Source organism: Nicotiana tabacum, chromosome 20, assembly GCF_000715075.1.
Source record: "Nicotiana tabacum cultivar K326 chromosome 20, ASM71507v2, whole genome shotgun sequence".
Taxonomy (NCBI): Eukaryota; Viridiplantae; Streptophyta; class Magnoliopsida; order Solanales; family Solanaceae; genus Nicotiana; species Nicotiana tabacum.
In genome coordinates, this window is record NC_134099.1 from 165,896,243 (window position 1) to 165,906,669 (window position 10,427).

At 38.1% G+C, this 10,427-nt stretch overlaps 1 pseudogene; it reads left to right on the forward strand.

Annotated features, from left to right (window-relative positions):
- The first annotated feature begins 421 nt into the window (after positions 1-421).
- LOC107759656 (uncharacterized) lies at positions 422-5,380 on the forward strand (annotated as a pseudogene).
- The last annotated feature ends 5,047 nt before the right edge of the window (positions 5,381-10,427 follow it).

The window sequence follows — 10,427 nt, forward strand, 5'->3', positions numbered from 1 at the left end:
GACTACGTCACATCGAGCCAAAATTAAAAGCGCGCATACCATATTAACTTGTGTTGTCATCACTTCTAAAGCATTACTTCACTTTTCTCTCCCATTTCGGCGTAGGATTTGCTATGGTGACACGTGCACCCGACACGAATAAATCAAGCAAATTTATCCCTTTTATGTGGCATTAAAGTATAAAATGTCAACTATCTTCCACTAATGTTTGTTGAAGTCCGTGTATGATTGTGTTTTCTGGAACTTTTGTGAGTGTGTAAAGAGTGACTGTGTGTGTCGTTATTGGGATGAGTGGTGTAGAATGCTCTTCAACAAAAATCTGAACATTCTGAATAGCAAAATGACAAATTATTAAACTTTTTGCTACGGTGTATTTAACGTCTATACCCTGCACCAAGTTCATCGATCAAAAACCAAAATAATCCAACTCAACATATATCTATCGTTTAGCAATATATGATAATGGTTCCCAAAAAATTTTCTCTTCTTCAGTTTTTCATTCTCTTATATCTCTTTACATTTACTTTTGCTGCTTCCTCTGAGGAAGCAATTGCTCTCCTAAAATGGAAAGCAACTTTCAAGAACCAGAATAATTCCTTATTGGCTTCATGGACAGACATTAGTTCTGATACATGCAGGGATTGGTATGGGGTTATATGCTTTAATGGTAGGGTAAATAGGTTGAATATTACAAATGCTAGTGTTATTGGTACGCTCTGTGATTTTCCGTTTTCATCTCTCCCTTTTCTTGAATATGTTGATCTTAGCATGAACAATCTCTCTGGCACCATCCCACCTGAAATTGGAAAACTCGCTAATCTTGTCTATCTTGACTTGTCGCTCAATCAGATTTCAGGGACAATCCCACCACAAATCGGTTCACTTGCCAAGCTTCAGACCCTCCACATAAGGAACAACTATTTAAATGGATCCATTCCAGGAGAAATAGGTCACCTAAGGTCTCTTACTGAGCTAGTTTTGTATACTAACTTTCTTGCTGGTTCTATTCCTGCTTCATTGGGGAATTTAAGCAGCTTGTCTTTTTGCTTCTTTATGAGAATCGCCTTTCCGGCCCCATTCCTGAAGAAATAGGTAACCTAAGGTCTCTTACTGTGTTAAATTTGAGTAATAACACTCTAAATGATTCTATTCCTGCTTCATTGGGGAATTTGACCAACTTGTCCCTTTTGTATCTTTATAAAAATCATCTTTTCGGCTCCATTCCTAAAGAAATAGGTAACTTAAGGTCTCTTACTGACCTAGAATTGGCTACTAACTTTCTTAATGGTTCTATTCCTGCTTCAATGGGGAATTTGGCCAACTTGTCCTTTTTGTCTCTTGATGACAACTATCTTTCCGGCCCCATTCCAGGAGAAATAGGTCACCTAAGGTCTCTTACTAAGTTAAATTTGAGTTATAATACTCTAGATGGTTCTATTCCTGCTTCATTAGGGAATTTGACCAACTTGTCTCATTTGTATCTTTATAGGAATCATTTTTCCGGCCCCATTCCTGAAGAAATAGGTAACCTAAGGTCTCTTACTGAGCTAGATTTGAGTAATAATACTCTAGATGGTTCTATTCCTGCTTCATTAGGGAATTTGACCAACTTGTCTCATTTGTATCTTTATAGGAATCATTTTTCCGGCCCCATTCCTGAAGAAATAGGTAACCTAAGGTCTCTTACTGAGCTAGATTTGAGTAATAATACTCTAGATGGTTCTATTCCTGCTTCATTGGGGAATTTGAACAACTTGACCTTGTTGTCTCTTTTTGATAATCACCTTTCTGGATCCATTCCTAAAGAAATAGGTTACCTAAGGTCTCTTACTGTACTAGCTTTGAGTACTAACTTTCTTAATGGTTCTATTCCTGCTTCGTTAGGGAATTTGAATAACTTGACCTTGTTGTCTCTTTTTGATAATCACCTTTCTGGCTCCATTTCTGAAGAAATAGGTAACTTAAGGTCTCTTACTTTGCTAGATTTGAGTAATAACACTCTAAGTGATTCAATTCCTACATCAATGGGGAATTTGATCAACTTGTCTGAGTTGTATTTTTATATGAATCACCTTTCTGGCTCCATCCCTTCAGAAATAGGTTACTTAAAGTCTCTTAATGAGATAGTTTTGCATTCTAACTTTCTTAATGGTTTTATTCCTGCTTCATTAGGGAATTTGAATAACTGACCTTTTTGTCTCTTGTTGGGAATTACCGTTCTGGCTCCATTCCTGAAGAAATAGGTTACTTATCGTCTCTTATACAACTAGATTTGGGTATTAACTTTCTTAATGGTTCTATTCCTACTTCATTGGGGATTTGAGAAACTTACAAACTCTATCTCTCCATAGCAACAATCTCACTGAGGAAATTCCTTCATCTATTTGTAATTTGACATTATTGAAAAATTTATATTTGGAGAGCAACAACCTGAAGGGAAAAATTCTACAATGTTTAAGTAATATCAGTAGCCTTTATGTTTTGATGATGTCACAAAATAATCTTAGTGGAGAGATTCCTTCGTCCATTTGCAATTTAACATCACTACAAATTCTAGATTTGGGTAGAAACAATCTGAAGGGAGAAATTTCACAATGTTTTAGCAACATGATTGGTTATCTTGAGGTTTTTGATATGCACTACAACAATCTTTCTGGGACTCTTCCAACAAGTTTTAGCACTAGAGGTGTACTCAGAAGCTTCAACTTGCATGGCAATGAACTAGAGGGAGAAATCCCTCGATCTTTGGCCAATTGCAAAGAGTTGCAAGTTCTTGATTTAGGAGATAATCACCTCAACGACACATTTCCGATGTGGTTGGGAACTTTGCCGAAGCTGCAAGTTTTAAGCTTGAGATCGAATAAACTACACGGACCCATCAAAACATCAAGAATAGACAATGTGTTTCCTAAGCTTTAAATCTTAGATCTCTCTTACAATGCCTTTACGGGTAACTTACCGGCGAGTCTATTTGAGCATCTGAAAGCCATGAGGACACTTGATCAAACAATGGAAGAACCAAGATATCTTGGAGACGTATATTACAAAGATTCCATAACAATTGCAACCAAGGGATTGGAGTTTGAACTTGTTAGAATTATGACAGTTTTCACCGCTATTGATTTTTCAACTAACAGATTTGAAGGACATATTCCAAGTATTATGGGAGATCTCATTGCACTTCGGGTTTTGAACTTATCTCATAATCGGTTGCAAGGTCATATACCAAATTCACTCGGAAATTTATCTGTAGTCGAATCAGTGGACATTTCATTTAATCAGCTTTCAGGAGCGATACCACAACAACTTGCTTCTCTTACGTATCTTGCATTCTTAAATCTATCCAACAATCATCTCTAAGGATGCATACCTCAAGGACCTCAATTTCAAACCTTTGAGAATAACTCATATGAACGTAATAATAGTTTACGTGGATTCCCACTTTCGAAAGGTTGTGAAAAAGATCGGGTGTCAGAGACAAATTATATTTTATCTGTAGTTGTTGCTTGGTCACCTTATGCTGTCCCCGACCTAGACGATTGGGTTCGAAAGCTGGCCGCGACCTCCTCGTATGATGAGCGCAAATGGCGTAATTTATCGAAGGGAAAATGGGATGCCAAGAATCATGGTAAGTGTTTTTCCCAAGTTTCGGGTACTTTTCATTTATTGGTGGTGTCAACTCATTCATATTTACATGTGCAGGCATCAGAGACGTCTTCAAAATGAGGCCAGCCCTGCCCGGGAAGAAGACTGCATCCTTGATCCCAAAATTGTGTAAGGACAGTAAAAAATAAAGGGCTTTAAAGCCTGAAGATTCACAGGATGATGGGACTCCAACTTGAAACCCGAGGAGGAAACTTGTACATGCGGATTTGGACTCCACTACCTCAATGTCTAGAAGATGAAGAGAATAAGGGTGAAGAAACGATGTTGGTACCCTGAACTAGGAAACCAGTCGAGGCCTCCAAGCCCTCTGAACCATATACTTCATCTTACGGTGGAGGAGCTCCGGAAAAGGACTTGGATAAGGCCTTTGAGTCCCTGGAGGTTGAGATTACTCCTCCTATTTCAATAAGTACGCATGAGGGGATAAATGATGAGAAGGCCTCAGCTAATTAGAGCGCCCCGGGTGAGGAGCCCGGGGCCATGACAATGGGTCATTCACCTCCTCTACCAGCTTACTCCGAGGAGACAATAAAGGGTGCTTGGGCTCTGCAAACATCCGACCCGAGCAAGGTCCTCGAAGAAGACCCTTTCCGGGAATATTTCAATAGGGTTGATGATGTCTTCGACCTTAACGATGCATCCACCCTATTCGAAGTGGCTCAACGTCTCCTCTCCCAGGTAATACTATCTTTCATTGTAATTTGTTCTTAAATTCCTTTCCTTTGACTAACATATCTTCATTTCATGTATAGGCCATCATCAAGTTTAGAGCTGAGCTGTGCTAGTGTGAGGCCAAGCTCAGGATGGTTTCGGGTGAAGAGAAGGCCCTGAGGCTCCTCTGTGGCCAAAAGGAGGAAGAGCTTAAGGACCTTTGGGATGAATTGGCCAAATCTTGGAAAAATGAGACTGAGCTAGATGAGCAATAACTATGATTTTAACAAAGTATGTCCTTCTTGGCCTTACTTCGGAGGCTAATACTTTGATGTCTCAGCTGCAGTAGAAGTTGGAGATGATTGGGCAGCTTCAGGGCGAGGTTGATCAAGTTAGGGCTGACTGACACAGATGGAAAAAGAACATGGATCAGCTCGCTGCCGATAAGAAAGTTGTTACATCCCAACTGACCTCAGCTGAATCTCAACTCCGAGGCCTTAAAGTAAAAGGTTTGGCCCAGGCCAAGAAGATCGAGAAGCTAGAGATAGAGCTTGCTAGAGCCTGGTCCGAAGCTGTACAGGTCAAGGCTGAAGTTGAGAAGACAAAGGCCACGACTGACAAGACCATTGTCGTGTACTTAAGAGATGTCGAGGCTGTTCAAGCGGAGCTGAGGGAGGCCTCTGACTAGGAAAAACGGAGTAATTATTTGGCCAAGTGCCAATCCCGGAGGGAGATTCTTGAAAAAATCCATGCCCGAGGATTTGACCTTGCTGAAGAGATAGCCAAAGCAAAGGCACGGGAAACCGAAGCTAGGTTTCTCTTCTTCTCCGATGACGAGGATACTGTGAGTAGCTTCGGGGATGGGGAAGGTGAAGAAAGTGCCTCCGAGGCAGAGGGGGTTCCCGAAGATAAATCTACTGAAGGTGCAATTCCTGAGGATGTCGCTTCTAGGGATGTATCTCCGAAATATATTAGGTTTTATTTTGTGTAAGGGCCGTTCGTGGGCGTCGTAAATGTACTTTGAAAATTATCTTTTGTGAATACAAAGAACTCATTTTCTTTATCTTCAGTTTGTGTTGAATTTCTTTCTGTCTTTACTTGTGGAAAAGTTTATTGTACAACTCTAATAATCAGTCCGAGTATCGGTTTGGACTCAGAACATAATAAACCCTTAGGTTTCTATTGATCAATATAACATACCTTAATGTTTTGTTAATCCTCGAGTTAAGTTTGAATTGATTCGATGCGAGCTCGGGATGTCGGGACTCTTGAGTCCGAATTGAGTGGGAGAAAGGTCTCGAACTCTACATATTTGGCCCTTAGGTTCTTATAGTTTAGCCCTTAGGCTCTTATATACCTGCCCTTAGGCACTTTTAGGTTGGCCCTTAGGCTCTTTAGGTTGGCCCTTAGGCTCTTTAAGTTGGGCCAATTCGTCCTCTAGAGTGGATATATAACTTTTCCCTCTTTTCGGCTAAAAGACCTAGTGAAAATTTGGTTATGCTTAGCATGTGTTTTTCGTACCCATTAGGTTTTTCAAAGGTTCGATGATCGGAACCTTATTAGTAATTTATTTGTGTAGACATAATCGAATACCTCTTGAGGTTTTTTTGAAGGTTGATGTTATCAAAGCCTTTAAATTATTCGAGGGCTGAATTTATCGAAGCCCTTTATACTTTGATTTTGCCGATGGTAGCCTGATTTAACTGGTTTTTTCAAAGTGTTTGAAGGCCTTTAATTTATAGCGGAAGTCGGACGTCTCCGAGCAATATTATTTTTGCCGTATCCTTTTTATATGACCGTAGTCTTTAATATGGCCGTAGCCTTCGGGTATGTCACTTGGATTTGTTTCCCAATATCCTTTCGAACTTGTCCGAAAAGTTAGTCCCCAAGCGTATTGGACTTGGCCTTTGTTTCGAGGGGATTCATCTTTGAGGTCTTATAAGTCCGAGTTTTTGATGACTCGGATGTGTTGACTGTCGATGATAGTCCCCGAGTATTCGGGGGAGGGGGGGGTGTTTACTTTCTGGCTCTTGAGCAGTTTCCCGTAGGATTGTCAGTGTAGAGCTCATATAATAGTAGATTACATTAAGACACAAAGTGTTTTTGATATAAACTGAGTACTTATTCAAATAATTGATACATGCGTACATGTTTTTCCGTCGGGGATCGACTACTATATGGACACGGTTCATCTGACCGTTTGGCCCATTACAAAGTTATACTATCGAGGCCCTCTTTGGCATAAAGTAAAGTATTTTCCTGAAAATATAACCTCTGAGGGTGATGCCCCCCAGTATTCGAGGTTGATTGAAAAGAAGCCTTGCTTACTGATGTTGGGCATATTTCTATATGTTATGATGTTACTTTACCCATGTTTTAATCGCTTTTTATTGCCATTTGGTGTTAAAAATGCCCAACATGGTTTAATTTTTGGTTTTATGACTGATTGAGTTGTGTGTGATGATTTAGGGTGTTTGGGGAGCAAAAATATGAAGAAAAGATGCTCCAACTAGAGGAGAAAAGGGTGGATGCATCGCATCCAACCTTGGAAAGAAGGTTACTTGGTGCACCCTTAGTAGTGAAGTTGGCCGATAGCATCCCCATAGCATCCGCACCTGGGCAAAGCTGAGATGAAGGAAAAAAGGGTGGATGCTAGCATGCGAAGCGGATGACAAGGTGGATGCGAAGTATCCACCCCAGCATCAATCCCTGAAGCTGAGTCGGACTAGCAATATGAGAACTTTGGCCCACGACGTTTATACGCAATATATAAGCCAAAAACACCTCTTTTAGGTCATCTAACACATTTTTTTGAAGGGAATTGAACCTAGGGAGAGCAAGGAGCCGCCGTAGAGGCCGGGTTTCATATTTCTTCCACCAAACTTTGTAATTTTTATGTTTCTTTGTATAATTTGTTGTTTAGCTACCATATCTATATGGAGCTAAACTTCACGTTTTAGGGTTGTAGTTCTTTCATGACTATTGCTATTCAGATATTGATTTTGCCTTATTGATTTATCATATTGGTTTATTTATTCAATCTTGCGCTTAATTATTTGATTTCTTGATCACCAATTGAATACTATCTATGAATCTAGAATTGAACTCGAAAGTGGGAATTCTAGATTGTATATAGGATTGAGTAGAGCAAGTTCTTGAACCTGGCATCGGGGAACGGATTCGCGGTTAGGATAGACATATACCTAATTATCTTACTTGGTTTATTTATAGGAAATATAAATGCATTCTTGTTGATTCTAACTCCATAGACATATAGGCATTAGGTTAGCAAGAATAGGCTAGTAAGAACTCGACAAATTTTTATGAGCAATATTAACCCTGTTGACCAATAAACTAGATAAATTAGTTAGTCAATTCAATTGAAGAATATAATAGGATTGTTAGATAACCCATAACCTTAGATCGTTTTCATTACATTGATAACATAAAAATCTGCTCTTCCTCTGTTCAAAGTTCATTATTTATATTTATTTATTTAATTAGTTTATAATCAAATACTTCTAGGTTTAATTCTTGTTTAGATAATTAGGATAGTCTAATTTAGTTAATAGTTAATCACAAGTCCTCATGGGATCAACATCCGACTTTTAGTCTCTTTATTATTTGACGACAGTGTATACTTGCGTGTGCGTTTGGCCGCAACAAGTTTTTGGCGTCGTTGTCGGGGACATAGAAATTAACTATTTTTCTTAATTAGACTTTTGCTTTTATCTTTACACTTTTTTTTCTTCTCTTTTTGTAAATATTTTTAATTTTATAACTATTTGACTTTTCTCTTAGTGTGTTTCTAGTTCTCTCAACATGACATCTAGGGATGAAATATACGGAGATAAGGTTATTGATGAAGACGCTTGGTTGACGAAGTATTTTTATGGCCCGACTTTTTGGGCTTGTCATGACTTGAACTCTGAATTTGAATATGGGAGTAAGGGTTGGTATTGGGACGTATATTCTCAATTAGTTGAATATGCGGAACGATGTTTGTAAGCACGTGATATTTGCCCTATATGAGAATTACTCCCAAAAAATTCAAAAATAAAATAATTTTTCTTGGTGTGCCATTTTTGTGATATTTTGTGATATTTTGAATAATTATTTGTATTTGTTTGTGCATGTTTATTTGCTAAATTAATAAAAAATACAAAAATATGTCGCCTTTCGCATGTAGGATTTAATTCTACAATTGTTAGTAATTAAATTTGTTTTACAAAAAATAAAAATTACAAAAATAGGCATCATTTGCATTTTTAGCATTTAATGTCCAAATATACAATTGCTTAATTATTATTTAATTGTGCGTTAATTGTTATTGGGAGTTAATTTGCGCTTTTATAACTTTATTTAGTTCTTAATAATAGTTTAAGTATTTTTATGATTTAGTTTTAGAAAAATAAAAGAAGAAAAAAGAAAACAAAAATATAAAGAAAGTCGGAATTGGGCCTCTTCTTCGATTTCAAGCCACAGGCCCGAAAAATGGCCCAATCTTCCCTACGACCCAGTCCATTTCGAACTGGGTCGACCCAGTCCATAACCCAAAAGACCCAAACCCCTTTGTCTTACATTTTACAAAACAAAAACAAAACAAAAAGAAGACAAAAACCCTAAAAGACCTAAACCATCCGCCCCCTCCTATCTTCTTCTTCTTCTTCTTCCTCAAGCCTCCTCAAGCACACATCAATGGCTGCCCCTCCATCCTCTTCACCCTCACTTCACACACACAGTGCACACAGCAGCCATTCATGGCTGCTACGATCCCGTTGCCTCCGTCTCCTTCAAACCAAGCGATGACCCCTTCGCCGAACACCTTCGTTATTTCTTCTTCGTCCAGCATCCATCGACTCCTCCACCTCGCTCCAGCTGCTACTGTCCGTCGATCTCCAGCAGCCCCACGCGGACACCACCCAAACTCAGTCGACAACCTTGTCGCCATCTTCTCCACGCTGCTGCGTCAACTACTCGCACTGCTGCGTCGACTGCTGCTGCTGTGTGGAGTCGCCGCTGCTGCTGCCTGTCACCGCCACTGCTTCTGCTTCTCGACGTCGTGCTGCTGCTGCTCGTCGCAGCAGGTGTTAGACGGACTGCTGCTGCTGCTCGTCGCGGCAGTAGCTGTGGGCTGCTTCTACTTCTTCTTCGTCTTCGTCGTTCTTCGTTCGAGCTTTGGTCGAGGCTCGGACAGATTTGTTTACAATCAAAGTTCGTCGTTGATTCATCTCCGGTTAGTTGTTTTGAATTTTATTTTGTCCATTTTCGTTTTTATATTTCTCAAAATTAAAATCGTTAAATATTTGATTCTTGTTTTGTTCGTTGTTCATCGTTGAAATCGTTTTTCTAGTTTGTTCATGTTCATGTGCTTTGTTAAAATTAATTTTCAGATTTCAAAATAGAAGTTTAATTAGTTGTTTTCATGTTTATTTCATGTTTGTATTATTGTTTAAGTGAATATTTGTTAGTTTAATATTAGTTAGATACAAATTGAAGTTTAATTAATTGTTTCTTCAATTTGTTTAATGTATTTTATGTATTTTCCGGAAATTGTTAATATTGTTAAGTTCAAGTTTAAATTCATAATTATTTATTCTTAGTTTTTGTTTTGTCATTTGCCTAAAAGAATTTAGTTGTAATAAGGGAAGTATGTTGGTTTTAGTCATTTGAATCCGTCGTTTTTATTTTTAGATTTAATTCATGTTCATATTATGTTTGTTTGATTTTGAATCCAAAATGTGTATAATTTGATTTCTTGTTTACCATTTGTGATTATTTCTTGAATTGGTCTCATAATCTTGTTTAAAGTTTAATATAAGAATTATTTGTTGTAATGTTGTTAGAGTGGATTTTAAGTTCAATATGATTGAATTTAGAAATCTAAATATACTTGTTTGTTGTTGTTGTTGAATCCGAAAATAGGATTGTTTGTTGCTAAAATATTGTTCAATCAAATTTTAGTTGTTCTTTGTTGTTCAATTTGTGTTCATGTGATTTGTTGTTGAAATGTTGAAGAAATCATGTTCATGTGATTTGTTGTTGAAATGTTGAAGAATTCATGTTCATGAAATTTGTTGTTTGAACATTGTTAGAAATTAATCATATTG